Source organism: Bubalus bubalis, chromosome 12, assembly GCF_019923935.1.
Source record: "Bubalus bubalis isolate 160015118507 breed Murrah chromosome 12, NDDB_SH_1, whole genome shotgun sequence".
Lineage (NCBI taxonomy): Eukaryota > Metazoa > Chordata > Mammalia > Artiodactyla > Bovidae > Bubalus > Bubalus bubalis.
The window spans coordinates 15,326,227-15,343,832 of record NC_059168.1 but is presented as its reverse complement, the minus strand read 5'-3'; the positions used below and the strand labels follow the sequence as shown (position 1 = coordinate 15,343,832).

Here is a 17,606-nt window from a genome sequence, read left to right as displayed (position 1 = left end):
CCAAAATGACTAGCTTTTATTATTCTATTGCAATTCTGGGCTTCCCTGGTGGTTCAGCAGTAAAGAATTCACCTACCAATGAAGACGAGGATTCCATCCCTGGGGCGGGAAGATCCCCTGGAGAAGGAAATGGCCTGGTGCTCAGACGGTAAAAAATCTGCCTGCAAAGCAGGAGACCGGAGTTTGATCCCTGGGTCAGGAAGATCCCCTGGAGAAGGAAATGGAAACCCACTCCCCATATTCTTGACTGAGAATCCCATGAACAGAGGAGTCTGGTGGGCTACAGTCCATGAGGTTGAAGAGTCGGACAGGACTGAACAACTAACATGCACCAGTATTCTTGCCTGGGAAATTCCACGGACAGAGGAGCCTAGTGGGCTACAGTCATGGGGTCACGAGAGAGTCAGACACAACTTAGTGACTAAACAACTGCAATTCCAGGAGGGAAGGACAAAATCTAATGTGATGTCTCCAGAGTGGTCAGCCCAGCTGGCGTCGGGTGGGGCAGAGTGGGACAGTGCTGGGAATGGTTTTTTTTTAACATCATGGCAGAACCTCATTTTATGATTCTGATTATTTGTACTTCGTCCAGTTGGCAGAACATCCACCTCCAAGAGCACTGGAGAAGAGACTCAGTCCCCCACTTCCAGGACCTGGTGCCCATCTCACCTGCAGGCACTCATGCTGATTCTCAGCCCCCAACCCAGCCTCACAGGCAGAGAAGGGAAGAGTAGTTTTTGCCTGACCCCACCCCACCGAGGAGAAGGTAATGGCACCCCACTCCAGTACTCTTGCCTAGAAAATCCCATGGACAGAGGAGCCTGGTAGGCTGCAGTCCATGGGGTCTCGAAGAGTCAGACACGACTGAGTGACTTCACTTTCACTTTTCACTTTCATGCCTTGGAGAAGGAAATAGCAACCCACTCCAGTGTTCTTACCTGGAGAATCCCAGGGACGGGGGAGCCTGGTGGGCTGCCGTCTTTGGGGTTGCACAGAGTGGGACACGACTGAAGTGACTTAGCAGCACCCCACCGAACATTAAACATACATTTTCCTTTCACCATCCCATAGAGGTCCACCCCATTACCCGCAAAAATGTAATTACCTTCTCAACTAAACTTCTGCACTTGTTCCAAAGGAGCTGGTGGACTCACCCAGGTGTACTGCTGAAAACTGAAATACTTTCCCACAACAGAGGTGAGCCACTACAGAGGTCAAAATGCTCAAGGGTTATTTTTTAGTGTCACAATAATGATAATCATCTGCCTGATCAAAACGTTCGATTGCAGGGAGAGTCCAGGCAGATTAACCCCCCAGAGGCCAGTGATGACCACCAGGCCAAGCAGCAAGGTCCTTGATCTCATGTCTACCTGGCTACTGGGAGGATCTCTCTCTCTGCCTCGCCACCATGCCCAGCTCAATGCGAGAATGTGGGGCAGTAAGGAGGGGAGCCCAAAGATCATTTAATGCAGGATACTTCTGTCCTATAACATTTCAGGAAGGAGAAATTATTGCCTTTCTGATAACCAGTGTTTGGTGATGGCTTGCCACTCTCTCGCCTGATCAAGCCCTGGGCCACAAGAAGCCACTGACAGATCTCTGTCACCGGCACAACCCTCCGCCAGGGTCCGTGTGATGAGTGACAAGGGGAATATACCACAAAGCTGGTTCCGGCAGAACCACGTGGTAAACTGTTGTCAGCCTGGCAAGTGAGCCCAGCAGAATCTACTGAGAACACAGAGGACTGAGCCATAATCTGAATATACAGAGTTCTTTATGCCCTGTACCTTTTACCCCTCAAGCAAGACATTTTCTCTCACCATCCTTCCTAACACCCAAGGAAGGATAAAATCTCTCTAGTAGGAAAACTGGGCCCCAGGTGCATCAGCATTATTTAATCTCAAGGCAGAGGTTCTAAGTGTGGTCCCTGGAACAGCAGCATCACCTGGGATCTTACCAGACATGCAGGTTCTAGTGTCTTACCTCAGCCATGTGGAGTCCAGCAATCTGTGCTTTAACAAGCACTCTGGATGACTTTGAACCATGAAGAACTTTGCCAGCTACAGTCAGATTTGCGAGTTACTGTCTTAAGGTACTAAGAATCTATGCAAAGGGGATTTCTGGGGTGACCAGCATTCATTAGCTGCAAAGTAGTCTGGGACATGGGACAAAAGACAGAGTCAGGCTGTCCAATAACATGAGTGGAGTCAGGGTCACTCAGGACCATAAGCATCATGGGCAGCTCAGGGACTAACCGTCCAAGTAACAGAAAGGATGGGTGATCTGCCCTGAAGTATGGCTTGAAAGGTAAGACACTGCCAACTTCAGGGACATCCTACACCTCACTGGAAAGCCATGACTCGTTTTCAACATCTTATAAAAAATGAAATCCTGACTTTCCTGGTGGCACAATGGATAGGAATCCGACTGCCAATACAGGCGACACAAGCTCGATCCCTGGTCCAAGAATATTACATATGTCTCAGCAGCTAAGCCCATGTGCCACTACTGCTGAAGCCTGCACGCCTGGGTCCGTGCTGCACAAGAGAAGCCACTGTAATGAGCAGCCCACACGACCCAGCAAAGAGTCGTTCTTTGTTCCCGCTTGCCACAACCAGAGAAAGCCTACCCCAAGCAACGAAGACCCAGCACAGCCAAAAATAAAATAGAGAAGTAAGTCAAAATTATAAAAAAAAAAAAAAAAATGAAATCTTCTCTTCAAAGGCAGTTTTACACAGAAGCTTAATATAAGAAACTGACAAGCACCCTCCCCATCTGCTTCTCCTCTTAGGTCTCCCCCTTTGTAGCCCCTGATACACTTCAGTGGAATCTTAAGGGTTTCTGAGAGCACAGGTTGAAAAACATGGGCTCTTCACAAAACGTGCTGCTTCTGGAGCCCCACCAGACCTACTGAACTAGAAGAGCTGGGGATGGGGCCTCGGGACCTATCTTTTTCTTAAGGTAACCCTGATGATCAGCCAGCTCAGAGCCACTAAGCAATGCTTGTCTCAGAATAGAGCCTACCCTTGTATATCACCTGCGGGAGCCTGTTAACCCTGTACACTCCTGGGCCCTCCCCAAGCCCTACTGAGGCTGGATCTCCAGAGCAGAGCCCGGAATCTACAATGGAAGGTGGTTCTCACGTGCATCCGGTACACGCAGTCTTGTGGTGTGCTGACTCCCCCCGCCTCAATGTGTCCATCTCCACCCCCCTCAATCTCTCACCCTCTCACCTGAAAATATAAAGAGAATTCATCCCTCCTGGCTAGTCCCTGAACCTTCACTCCTAGAGCCTGGGTGTCAAGCCACTCTCTGAGACGCTGGAGGAGCAGGAAGGAAGCATGTCTTGGAGCCTGGACTCCTTTTCAGTCTCAACCCTTAACACAGGAGAACAGGATCGCTGACATCCAAGCACCAACACTTGGGCCAGTGGATCTCAACATGGTTTGCATGATTAGAATCACATGACGAACATTAAAAACAAGGCGTCCAGGTGCCCCCCCTCACAGATGCTGCCTTAATTGCCTTGCGTGAGGGCATAGCATTGACATTTTTTAAAGACCTCTTGGGTTAAAATGCACAGCCTAGTGCAGACGTGTGCAAATGTGAACGTGCACAGATGCTGTTACAGTGAAGATTCTGATTCGGGGGGTAGAGGTGGGGCCCAAGGCCTGCGTTTCCAACAGCCTCCCGGGTACTGATGCTCAGATCACATCTGGGGCAGCCAGGATCTCATGGTTCTCAAACTTCTGAATCATCTGGAGGACTTATTAAAATGCAGATGGCTGGGCCCACCCCGACAGTTCCCAATTCAATATGCCTGCAGCGGGACCCTAAAATTTGCATTTCTAACAAGTTCTCAGGGGAGCTCAAGTTGAGGATCCAGCGACCACACTCTAAGAATTAAAAGGCCATGGTTTTCAAACATTAGTGTACATTAGAACAGCTTGGGAGTGTTCTGAAACAGAGGTGAGCAGGCTTAGTCCAGATGATTCCCATGCCTGGAGAGGAGCCCAAGAATTACAGCTCCACAAATTCCGGGAGATAGTGAAGGACAGGGAAGCCTGGTGTGCCGCAGTCCATGGGGTGGTGCACTGAAGGCTGGGAACAAATGCTTGCTTAAGGGAGGAATTGTCATTCCAACATCAACGGTCTTTAATCCTACTGCAGAAACTGCAGTCGCCAGACACGAGTTGGCGACTGAACAACAACAAAGCTTCTCAAGGGCTCACACGGTCTTCTAGGCCAGGGACGTCATTCAGGTCTAGAATTTGCATCCTACCAACGCAATGACATATCTGGTACTAACAGCAAGCTTTACTGGAAAGAGAGGCTGAACATCATAAATGTCCTTTATAAAGTGCCACCACACTGCATACGTAAGACACTCTCATAAACCAGGCCCAACCTAAGGAAAAAGAGAATGCCACGTGGAACTAGACAAGTTCCAGATTACTGCTGGGTTTCCTGGAAGCCTTGTCTCTAGGGGTCCAAACCTAACCTACAAGGTTAGAAGAGAAAGATGACGCCACAGAAACTTTGCTCTAAACAATACCTATACGCACAAGGGAAAGCAAATAGTAGGGTGGTTAATTGGATAGGTGTAGACTCAGGTTCGGAGAAGGCAATGGCACCCCACTCCAGTACTCTTGCCTGGAAAATCCCATGGACGGAGGAGCCTGGTAGGCTGCAGTCCATGGGGTCTCTGAGGGTCGGACATGACTGAGCGACTTCACTTTCACTTTTCACTTTCATACATCGGAGAAGGAAATGGCAACGTACTCCAGTGTTCTTGCCTGGAGAATCCCGGGGACGGGGCATCCTGGTGGGCTGCCGTCTATGGGGTCGCACAGAGTCAGACACGACTCAAGTGACTCAGCAGCAGACTCAGGTTAGGACTAAGCTCTAAAGTGGGGGAAATGATATCTCACTTGGAAGTTGTTGAGAGGACATAATAAGGAAATAATGTATGGAAGGTACTTAGCACAGGACTGTCAGTCAGTAAAATCATGAATATACGACACTTCTGACAGCAGAGCCATAAAATCGTGGAGCTGGAAGGGACCTTGATGTTTAGCCTTCAGCCGATAAAGGAAACCCAAAGACCAGGAGGGCAGCAGTATCCTGGATACTGCTGTATCCCAAGCAGTATCCCAAGCCCACCCCGACCTTCTGGATCAGAATCTGCATTTTAACACGACCTCAAGAACATTCCTACGCACATTAGTTTGAGAACCACTACCCAACAATAACCCCACCAGCTAGGGAGTATATCAGTGGTTCTGAACCCTGCTGAGGTGTAATCATCTGGAGGCTTTAAAAAAAGTTACTCATGCAAAGTCAAATCCCCAGAAAGTCTAATTCAACTGGTTTGGGAGGTATCCTGAGAACTGAGGCTTTTTTTTAATTTTCTTAAGGCAGCAAAGGTTGAGAATCACTAGTACAGAATAAGGGTGCAGAGGAACTTCTGTGGCAGTCCAGTGGTTAAGACTCGACACTTCCAATGCAGGTGCTGAGAGTTTGATCCTCTGGTTGGGGAACTAGGATCCCACATGCCATGTGGCATGGCAAAAAAAAAAAAAAAATTAATTTTTTTCTAATTTTTAAATTATTTTTTAAAATTACACCTTAATAAAAAAATATTGTACAAAATATATTAAAAAAAATAAGTTTGCAGGCTCTGCAGTCAAAGGGTTAAGTTTAATCCTGCTTATACCACTCACTGGCTGTGACACCTGGGGCAGGTTACTTACTCCCTTTGGTACTTCAGTCTCCTTGTCTTAAAATCAGCATAATAATGGTTGCTGTTGTCACTGCTGTTTAGTCACTAAGTGGTTTCAACTCTTGTGCAACCCCATGGACTTTGTAGCCCACCAAGCTTCTCTGTTCATGGGATTTCCCAGGCTAGAATACTGGAGTGGGTTGCCATTTCCTTCTCTGGGGAGCCTTCCCGACCCAGGGATCGAACCCATGTCTCCTATCTGGCAAGTGGATTCTCTACCACTGAGCCACCAGGGAAGCCCTAATAATAATGGTGCCCAATCTCATAAAGATACTTAGAAGACAAAAGGAGACATAATCCCTGAAAACGCACAAAACTGTGCCAGGCACAGAGTTTGTCCTTGTTAACAAGCACTGACTAGTGCTCACCTGAGCAGGGGGATATTTAGCTTCTACGTAAAGGCTTCCAGTGATAAGGAGTTCAGGCTTCACACTTTAGCACCTTCCCCTGTGGGATGCTTACCAGAAAGTTCTAACTATGAGGGCACTGTAATAATCACTCGGGTTGGCCTTTCCTTTCCCACAATCCAGCTCTAACCTCTGTAGCGGGCTGCGCCCTGACACACACGCACACTCCTAGGTGAAGACCCCTTCTGTCTGGGCCATCGCTGTGAATGCAGCCCAGACGTCCTGGCCTGGGATGAATGCACCCCTTCAGGCAGCAGGAACACCCAGCATCCACCCCCAGGCTCTGCCTCCACCGAGCTGTGTGACTCTGGACGGGCCACAGCACTCCAAGCCTTGGCTTCCTCACCCCCTACACAAAGGGTCAGGCCAGGCAGTCCCACGTGCCCCCAGCATCATCCACTTGGGTTCCCTGGGCTCACAGTGCCAGAAAGGGGCACTCACAAAGGACTGGGTTGGGTTTTCCCTCACCACGGTCTTGCACAGTACAAAAAAGGCAGCCCACTGCCCACTCAGCAGAGACATGTGATGGACGCTCCTGCAGACTCTTAGCGACTCCCCTGCACACTCAGACTGAACAATAGGCTTTCTCTGAAAGCCTCCTAAATATAGACACATTCTCCGGGTGAGCAGAGGATTTCCTGAAGGGTTTTTCTGGGGGAACAGACCTAAATAATAGATGGGTGTTTGGTTTGTACTTGTATATATGAGTGTGAGTGAGTGTGTGTGTGAGTGTATGTAAAAACAATCTGGCGATTGTGTTGGGTTTTTTCCCTGAGAACACTAAGACACCAGGAATCATTCGTCAGGCTGTCTCAGCCAATTTTCCTTTCACTGCATCTCTTGAGTTCAAACCTTTCTTTGCTTTTAAACGAGCCCCTTTTCAGTTCTGGCTCCTCCTGCAGCACATCCAAGGCTGGCTTGCGGCTCCTGCAACTGGGGCTCCCACCCACCTGCCCGTGCCCAGCACGCTCCCCTGTCCACGGTGAGCCTCCCCTACAGCACTCTCCCACCTCCACAGCCCTGCCTGGAGAGTGCCCGCTCCCACACACCCAATACTGGCGCCCCTCTTATTTCCTCTCCCTCCCCCAAAATGTGAGGTGACCTCTCTCCCCTCTTTCTCCTGCCCCAAACATTAAACCTAACTCTATCTCCTTGAGCAATATCCCTGGCCCTCTTTTCCATTCCCATGGCCACCACTGTCGTATATACACCTTCCTTTCTCTCCTAGAGCTCCACCTCTGAAGTGGTTTGTTTTTCTCTATAAATCGCCGTGCATCCCCACAGCATGAATGGCTCCTGCCCCTCCCAGGCTTCTCTGAACCTATCAAACACAAGAACATAACAACTGTTGTTTACCAAGCCTCTGCTTCCTGCCAGTCATGGCGCTGGCGTTTTCACTCACCCACCCTACAATCCTTACAACATGAATGGATCTAGATTTTCGGACCAGGAAGCTGAGGCTCCGTGACAACACCTGTATTCCTGTATTCCAATCTAGTGGAATCGTGGCTCTACTGGACTAATGACTGGGGATCGGGGGTGGAATCCGCCTCTCAGAGCCTACCACGTGGTCCTTCCACCTGCCCTTCCTCCACAGGGCTTCCCAGGTGGCTCAGACAGTAAAGAATCTGCCTGCAGTGTAGGAGACCCAGGTTTGCATTCCTGGGTTGGGAAGATCCCCTGGAGAAGGAAATGACAACCCACTCCAATATTCTTGCCTGGAGAATTCCATGGACAGAGGAGCCTGGCGGGCTACAGTCCATGGGGTCGCAAAGAGTCAGACACAACTGAGCGACTAACACTTTCTTTTTAACTTCCTCCACAAGCATTCTGTAAGCTGAGTAAACCCCCACCTTATGGACACCACTCATGCCTCCACCCCCAGGCTTGGCTCACCCTGTTCTCTCTGCCAAGAATGCCCTTCTCCCAGTCTCAGCCTGCAGAAGCATCCTACCCACCGAACTCAGCTCCCTCCGTGTGTTGCTCTGCAACTTCTCGAATGTACTGCGTTTGATACACATCTCTCTCCTTTGGATCCCATGGCCCTTGGCTTCCCTCTTAAACCAATCCATGTGCTATTCCGATCCATTTCACACTGCAGCATACTCTTGGGTGGCAAGAACCAACTCATCCTTGTATCCCCACAACTTCCACCCTAGCACTGAGACGGTCTCGCGTATAACTGATCCTCAACAAATACTTGCTGAATTGGGCAACTGTTGTAAGATGCTATCAAGGAGAAGCATGCTGAGAAAAGGCAAGAATCAGAAATCACATGTCATCTTCCTCCTTATGTCCCTGGGGACTCCTTTTGTCCCCTACAAGTAGTGACTACCAGTATTAGGAAATGAATGAAAATTTCACTATTTAAATGAAAATTATTTAAGACTACCAATATTAGGAAATGAATGAAAAGTATTTAAGCATATTTAAGCTCTACAAAGTCAATTTAATTTTTCACAAATAAATTATTAAAGAAAAATAAAAAGCTGGTCATGAAGAAGTGAGCTTTGTGCCTCTAGAAGGATTCAAGCAGCGGCTAAGTGTCTTGGGGCAGAGGTGCCTGGAGGATCCCTGGACTGGAGTGGGGACAGTGTAGATGGCTGGCTTCCTAGATCATTTGCAAATAGGATTTCAGCCACCCTCTTCCTGCTGTCAGCACACCCACTGAAGATAACAGGCATTTTCTGTCATATATCACAATTGAAAACAGTTTCCTGAAATCCTACCCCATGTCATTCTGCCAAGCATCAATGTGTCACTGAAGTTGCACAACAATTAAAAACAAGTCAAAGCAGTCATTGAGTTCATCATCTGATCCCAAATCCTTATTTTTAACATGAAAATCTATGTGTGACTTTTATATACTTTCCAAACCCACCAAAAGCCAGATTAATATTTAGATACTTCAAGGTGACTTAAATTCTCTATGTGTGTGCTAAGTCACTTCAGTCATGTCTGACTCTTTGCAACCCCATGGACTGTAGCCTATCTGGCTCCTCTGTCTGTGGGATTCTCCAGGCGAGAATACTAGAGTGGGTTGTCATTTCCTCCTCCAGGGGATCTTCCCAACCCAGGAATCGAACCCAAGTCTCTTACGTCTCCTGCATTGGCAGGCAGGTTCTTTACCACTAACGCCACCTACAAATTCTCTATAGTTACAGGTATTTATGTGGGCAGATATTTAAAAAGAAAGATAAGCAAATATGAGATCATATTTTGTTCTGTAACTTTAAGCAACAAGTCCTGCGATGGGAGATAAAAAGCAAAATGAGGAACAAATTCAAGCAAAAGAAAATGAGCACTCTCTTCTTCTCAAGTCAAAGTTTAGTCATCACACTCTCAGAAATCTGCTATAGCCATCTTTATTGACTGCACAATCCAACTTGGAGCCAGACGTAGTAGCTGTTATAATCCTTGAAAGTAAACTGTTTATGTGTGAGTGACGGACTGTCCACCATGAGCAACGAACAAATGCCAGGGCTTCCCAAGAGAAAGGATGCTCCTTGACCACCTTACAGTTAAAGAGGTGACTAATCTCTTCATGGAGAGCTCTGACACGCACCTTCCTTTATGTGGCACCCAATAGCTTAGTTGATTTGTCTCAGATGAAAACGCTGCACAGACAGGTAGAATCCTAATACTAAACTGAGTCATAAAAATGACTAATGACATGTAGGACTTCTCCCCACACAGCTGCTTTGCAGGACTGTGCTATGAATCAGACGAGGTAATCTGAAGATCGCTCCCCCACACACATTCATTTATTTAGCAGATTATAAAACAGTCATCAAAGAAGGTATTCAAGAAACCTAGATGAAAAGCATCCAAATTCACGAAAATGTGGTTAGTGACTCAGACACCAGTCTTCATGTAAACAATACAAGCAAATAGTAAAGAATAATATGACTCCAAACCAACAGCGTTAAGCGTTGGGAAACTCACACCATGTGTTTCTAATTGAAATTCTTTAAATGGAACTCCATCAGAATTTTATGGAAAAGTTACTCAAACTAAACTTACACTAAAAAAAAAAAAAAAAGTTTAATCTCCTCTATACTTTGTCTCCATAGACCTGATAAAAATAGTCATCACTGAGTTGAAATTTAAATGTGAGTTCTAGAAGCACTCCAGGCTGGCAGAACACCCAGCGATCATGATAATTCCTGGCAGATACAAGAGACCGTAAATTAATTGGGCTGAAACCTTTGCAAACTGCAGAGGCACAGAGTATCAGTGCGCACAGTAAGCATTGGATCCAGAAAGCAGCTCTCCAAATGGTAAAATGCAGAACTTACTCCTGGTTATTACTATTCTTGCTTGGAAATTAACAACAGCTAACACTTAATCTACCCCTAGGTAAATGTGTTTTAACAAGGGTTCCCACATTTTCATTTTGCCCTGAGCCCTGCAGATGATGTAGCTCATCTGGTCTTGATATGACCATTCAATTCCTCAGATCCAGTGAGACCTAAAGTCAGCATCACCCTTTAGGCTTCCAAGTTACCTGGCTAAGAAAAAAACAAAAAACAGCCTTTCTTCCTCCAGCTAGTCTATGTAACTTCCACTCCACAATCACAGGGTCCTGCTTAACTCTGTCTCAAAGTTCACCCCCATCTCCCACCACACCTGCAGACACCCGCTCCACTTGACTCTAGCTTCCTCTGCATCATCCTCCAGTCAATTTACATCCTCACCAACATCTTCGCAAAAGTCCTAGCTGATCCACCACCCTGGCAGCTGAGAGTCTAGACTTCCCTAAGAAACATGAAAAAATCAAATTCAGTCTTCTATGCTGTCAACAGGGTCAGAGATTCATCCATTCATTCAAAAATATTTTTGAGTATCTACCAGGTACTAGGCACAGGAAAGATACAAGAAACCTTCTGGCACCTGCAGTTGGCAGAAGAAACACCCTTAGAAAGCTTCACATTACCTATGGTCTTCCTTCAGGAACAGACAGAGAAGCTTAAAGGTATGGGAAGTGGAAAAAGCTGATCAGAAGCCAGATAAAGAAGGGGTGGAAAAAATAACTTGGATCTTCTTTGTGGTTTCCAGAAGAAACAAAGATGTGCCCCCTAGAGGTTTAGACAGGGTGAATCCATCCCCAATATCCCGATTCTCACCCTTCAATGTCCCCAGACCCACCTGCAGGACCCCTGCCAAGCCCACTCCACAGGTGCTGCTGAGCTAAAGTATGCCAGAGAAACTGCTCCCCTGTTTTAAAAAACCATCAGGAATGAAGATTCCGCAAGGTCACACAAGATCAGAGAAGCCCTTCAAAGCCACGCGTTTTACCACCAAGTTGAGTGATGAGAACACATCAGGAGAGATGAAAGGGGAACCTGAAATGTATTCAGATCTGAAAAGAGACGGCCAAAAGCACTCATCATATCAGCAGTAGAATGAGATGATCACAGGAATGAAGCAGAAGCTGACAGTCTTGTGCTTGTCCAGGTACACACTGGACAAAAGACACATACTGGTCCTCTAGGAACTGAGGAACTCAGGTGTGGGTGAGGCCACCCTGTCACTGACACCACCTTCTAGCATGGTAGGTACCTTCTGTAAACAGCATCTTTGGAAAGGGTCCTTGGAGGACCTCACTTGAGAGTCCTCGGTTAAAAGCTAAAAACATAACAAATGTAAGCTGTTGTCTTCATTACACACAAGTCCCCCTCAATAAGAAAAAAAAACACCATATGACAAATGGCTTAGAAGAAAATTACTCAGGACTATTTTGACAATCCAGCTTTATAACTCCGTGATCCACACAGGATTTGAATGAAAGGATTATCAGAGGATGTTTCCGAGCCCTCGTGATTTGTAATTTTCTTGTTCTTAAAGTAAAATTGAATGCTGTCCACTTTGGCCATAGAGCTTACCCCTTTAATCTACAAGGCTGCCTTATTCATCTGCTGCAATGGTAGATTCTTCCTCTTTAATAAGGCTTGTGGTTAAAGCAAATCCAAACCTTCCAAATGGGAGAACCCCTTTTCCAGCCAAACTATAAAGTCAGCACCATCCATTAATGGAATGAGAGTTTTCCCACCAGACTCCCCGAGTCCAAATTCTATCCTCAAAAGCCATTTCAAACAATTCCTATTCTAATATCTTGCCAAAGGAGAGCAAGTCCTTCCTTCAAAGCGTCACTACTCCAGACTGGGAGCTACTTGAAGATACAACCAGGCTTTACTCATGTTTGCATTTCTAGTACTGGAAAGAGAATGGCTCACGGACTGTGTTCACTAGGTGCTCCTCTGATGAATGAATGAGCCTTGGGGCTGGGCTGCTCTTCTGGCATCTGCACGTTCTTCCTTATCGCGCCTAACAAAGTATCACCGTTTCAAAAGCTAAGAACCATATACATTTATTATCTCACAGTTTCTATAAGTGAGCAGTCTGAGCACAAATCAACCAGCTCTTCTGCTTCAGGGTTTCAGAAGGCTATAATCAAGCTGTCAGTGGGGCTGCAGTCTCATCTGAGGTTCAAGTGGGAAAGAATCTACTTCCAAGATCATTCAGGTTGTTGGCAGACTTCATTTCCTTGTGGCTGTCAGACTGAGCGCCCCAGCTGCATACTGGTTACCAGCCAAGGACAGCCCACAGCTTCCCGCCACATGGTCCTCTGCATAGGCAAGCCACAAGCCCAATAGGGCAGCCCACTTTTTCCAAGCCAGCAGGACGTCTCTCACTCCAGTCCACTAAGACAGAGGGACACATAACATAATCAAGGAAATGACACTCTATCACTTTTGACATACTGTACTGACCTGAAGTAAGTCACAGATTCTTCCCACACTCAAGAGCAGGGACTTATACAAGGGAGTCACCCTCAGGGGCTACCTTACGGTGTGCAGCCACACTCCTGGTGCTATGGTCATCTTGGCCTCCTCCACTGGCCGTCAGCTCCACAGAGCAGGGTCTTAGCCATCTGTACAATGCCTTCTATATAGTACTTTATTAAAAGTTTAGTGAATTAAAATGAAAGGCTAAGCAAGTGTAAGGTATAGGCCTCTAGGGACATTTACAGAGATATAACTCACCTATAAAAATGTTAGCAGTTTTTTTGTGTTTTTTTGTAAAGTGTTTACCCATACTGAGACTGAAGGAATGAGAACTAATTTTTTTTAATCCATATTTTAAGCCATTCTTCAAATTTGGGTCTTTTCAAAATTTGAGCACCATTTTCCAGTATTGCAGCCTTGTCTATATAACATTTAAATTTCTGGATACTTTAATCAAAAGTAACATATGGGTTTTTGGAAATAACTACGTTTGCATTGGGAAGAAAAGACAAAATACTTACTTTAACCAGGTGTAACTATTATCACAGTAACTGATAATTTAAATAAGATACCCCCCCCCAAAAAAAGTATTTCTACTTGGAGAAGAAACAGATATATTTTTTAAAAACCTAATTTTCCTTCCATACACAGATAAAGTATTTTTGCATCCACTATTTTGTAGGAAAAAAAGACACGTGATGGGGAAAACAGTCCCTATTTCACAGGACAAGCAAACCAACTCCGTATTCATTCTTTTTCTACAAAAGCTCCTAGTTTTATGATAGGCAATTCCTTTCCTAAACACACATCTTATAAAAGTGTGTGTCACTGCTGAAATTCTTAACGGGGCTAATTCCAAAGATCTGATGCATTCCTCCAGCAACTTCCAGGAATGAGTCAGCAGGACCCCAAGGAATGGCCAAGCAGCACTGACTTGTCCCTTCTCCATCTGAACTTCCTCATCTCCACACAAGGAGGCTTTGTCCCTGCCAACGCTGAGGGCATGTTCTGGACTAGAGCTTGTTCTTCATTTCACTTTTAAATTATCTTGGACTCGAGAAGCAGTACCTGCCTCCAAAACAAGATGTCACTTTCGCTTCTGTTCCTTTTATTAATTTTTTAATACCTTTCACATCATTCCTTGCCTGTGACGTCTTTTATTTCAGTAGACCCACTTTAAACCCAGGCTCCTCAAGCTTCCTTGTGGATCAGCTGGCTAGGTACTTGTGAAAACGAGAGTCATGGGTGATCCCCCTGGGGCTCCACTGTGGTGGGTCTGGGATGGGGCCCTACAACCTGCATTTTTTTTTTTTTATTGGAGTATAGTTGATTTACAATGTGGTGTTACTTTCTGGTGTACACCAAAGTGATTCAGGTATATATATCTTATGTATAATATAATATAGAGAACATATATAGAATATATATATTTTCATATTCTTTTCCACTATGGTTTATTACTAGATATTGACTATAATTCCCTGTGCTATATAGTGGAACCTTAAAGTTTATCTATGTTATATACAGTGGTTTGTATCTGCTAATCCCAAACTCTTACTTTGTCCCTCACCCACACCCTTTCCCTTTGGTAATCATAAGTTTGTTTTCTACATCTGTGAGTCTGTTTCTATTTCACCAATAAGTCATTCCCACAACCCACATCTCTTACATATTCCACGGGGGGTTGTGAGGCAAAGGGGGGCTGTGTACCCTACAAAGCTGATAAATGTAGTTTTGAAGAGTATGAAGTGTGATTTCAATACCATCCACAGTGAAGAACAGAACTAGGAAGGCCCAAAGATACAAAACTCATATTCACGGAGTGGCAAAAATGGCTTTTCCAAGTCTCCTCGGTGACTGTGCAGAACAGACTGTGTGGCAGCGTGCATGGCGGCGCCTGCTCAGGTCCGAGGTTCCCATCTGGGATGAAGGAATGGCTCCAGTCCCTTGGGCAGAGGAGAAAACCCAAGCTTCCAGTCCCCAAGGCCTGGAGCCCACAGGAGCCAATCTCCCTGGACTCCTCCCCACCATGGGTGATCAAGGAGAGGGTGCATGATGGAGGATCATGGAGGGGTGGGTGAGGGAGGGGACAGGGACGCAGAAAGGGAGAAGGTGGAAGTGGGTTTGGCCAGAGCAGTGGTTCTCAAACCATAGCTATATTAGCACCCCCTGGAGTGTGCATTAAAACAAAGAGTGCTGGGCCCCAACCTCAGAGCTTCTAATTCAGTGAGTCCAGGACGGGGCGTGAGAATCTTCCTTTCCAACAAGTTCCTGGGTGATGCTGCTGCCCCTGATCCAGGGACCATGCTTTGAGAACCACTAGGTCTGTGATGTGCCATTCAAGCAGACTATTACAGGAAGGTATGGGGCAACTGTACCAGAGAAAGGCTCTCAAACATTCAACAGTGAGCATTAAAAACTCTCATCCAGGAGGTTTGCTGTAATATACATTCTCTCCTAACAAAAGGAATGGCTTACTAACATAATCTCGATTGCCACTAAGTTAAATGAATTTCAGCTGATCTTTCCCTCAAAACAAATGTGACTTCTAATACTTATTAATCAAGCAATTGAGGGTCTATTGTATATGCAGAAATGCTGAGGAGGCCAACTTCCCAACCGATAAAAAGTAAAACAAAAACAGGGACCATGCCTGTCTTTCAACTTATCATCTGTATTATTTCACCTCTGATTACTGAGAAACTTTGGACTAAAAAACACAACCTTTTCATTATCACAATAAGAAAGAAACAGAGCTTTCTCGAAAGAAAGGTTGTCTTTGCCTGCACTCTACCTTTAGGAGAATAAAGCAAATCAATTGTGCGTTGTGGGTAATGCAAGTAAAGTGGCGATTTAGGTATTTTTGCCTGTTTTCAAGCCAACTTCTAGGAGTTGCCCCCCAGAGACTATAAAACATTGGTAAAAAGGATGATCAATGTAAAGACGTGATACACAAGATCTGTGATCCCCCAAAACTTAAGAAATACATTAAGCCTTCTCACTTTCAAGACAAGAATTATACCAACACATTATAGGAAACAATTTTCACTAACAATTGAAAAATTTTCACAAAACAGTCGTAAATCATTTTAACATCACCTTATGTTTATAGGGCTCTTTTGTGCAGTATGTTCATGAGCCTCATTTTATTTGATCTTCACTACAAAATGGGAGATGTAGCCAATGGGTGCTATTAATCCCATTTACAAATAGGAACAAAATCATCTAGGTTGCCTTTGTACCTACTTCAGTTTCACCCCCAAATCTGCATGTTAGATTGGGGGGAGAAGGGGCACTGAAGAACAGAATTCAAATGCAATGCTAAAATTTTACACTCTTACTTTAATATATCCTAACTGCTCTCTGTGAATTTCCTATAATCACAGGATTGGGGTTTTTATCTTTAAACTTTTTTGAAGGATTTAACATTTTATTTTTTATTTAGTACCACATGAAGATCCCCCTAATTGTTAACATAGCAGTAACCAGAGACTTTTTTTTTTTTTGATACTCAAACTTTCATCCTAAGTCTCAGCCTCACAGCTCTGGTGAGTGTTATCTTCTGGCAGAGCTTGGCTGAGGCATGGAAGTTCAATCGGCATGGGGCCGGTTTGGAGATCTGGGTACAATGCAGGCAGTTGGACTGTGACCATAATTTGGGTGTGATCTTGGGTACTTCACTCTTCTATACACCGCTTTTCTCATCAATACAAATTGGCAATAAAGGGGATTAAAATTTCTATTTAAAACACTATTTTTCAATTAACAATTGAATCTGCTGTATTTCTTTACACTAACAATAAAATATCAGAAAGGGAAAGTAAAAAAAATAATCTCTTTTAAATGCACATCAAAAAAAAAAATTGATTAAGAAGGTAAAAGACTTGCGTGTTGACAACTATGAAACACTGATAAAGGAAACTGAAAATCATTTAAAGAAATGGAAACATATCCCATACTCTTGGATTGGAAGATTTAACATAATCAAAATGGCCATACTGTCCAAAGCAATCTACACATTTAATTGCATTAATTTAATTGCATTAATTCCTGTAAAATACCCATGACATTTTTCACAGAACTAGAACAAATAATCCCACAGCTTATATGAAACCATAAAAGACCCTGAATTGCCAAAGTAATCCTGAGGAAAGAGAACAAAGCTGGAGGCACAACCCTCCCAGACTTCAGACAATGCTACAAAACTATAGAAATCAAAACTGTGTGATATTGGCCCAAAACTGACATATCAGTCAATGGAACTGAAGACAGCCCAGAAATAAACCCACACACCCAGTCACCCCATCAATTAATCTCCAACAAAGGAGGCAAAAATACACAATGGAGAAAAGACAGTCTCTTCAGCAAGTGGTGGTGGGAAAGCTGGACACCCACATGTTAATCAGTGAAGTTAGAACACTCCCTCACACCATAAACAAAAATAATTCAAAATGGCTTAAATATGACACGACACGAAAACTCCTAGACGACAACGTAAGTAAAACATTCTCTGACCTAGCAATGTTTTCTTAGGTCAGTCTCCCAAGGCAACAGAAATAAAAGCAAAAGTAAAGAAATGGGACGTAATTAAACTGACAAGCTTTTGCACGGCATAAACAACATGAAAAG

The 17,606-nt window shown here is 44.9% G+C and overlaps 1 protein-coding gene across 8 annotated transcripts in view; it reads right to left on the bottom strand.

The window, feature by feature from the left end:
• The window catches only part of LTBP1 (latent transforming growth factor beta binding protein 1), a 458,940-nt gene that overhangs the window by 426,127 nt on the left and 15,207 nt on the right, over positions 1-17,606 (bottom strand). Inside the window, exon 1 of one of the 8 annotated variants that reach the window (XM_044925806.2) lies at positions 3,234-3,360. The exons of the other annotated variants lie outside the window; for them this stretch is intronic. The gene's annotated coding sequence lies outside the window, so the exon portion shown is untranslated. Of the gene's footprint in view, positions 1-3,233; positions 3,361-17,606 lie in introns of those variants that run through there. 8 annotated transcript variants of the gene reach the window in all.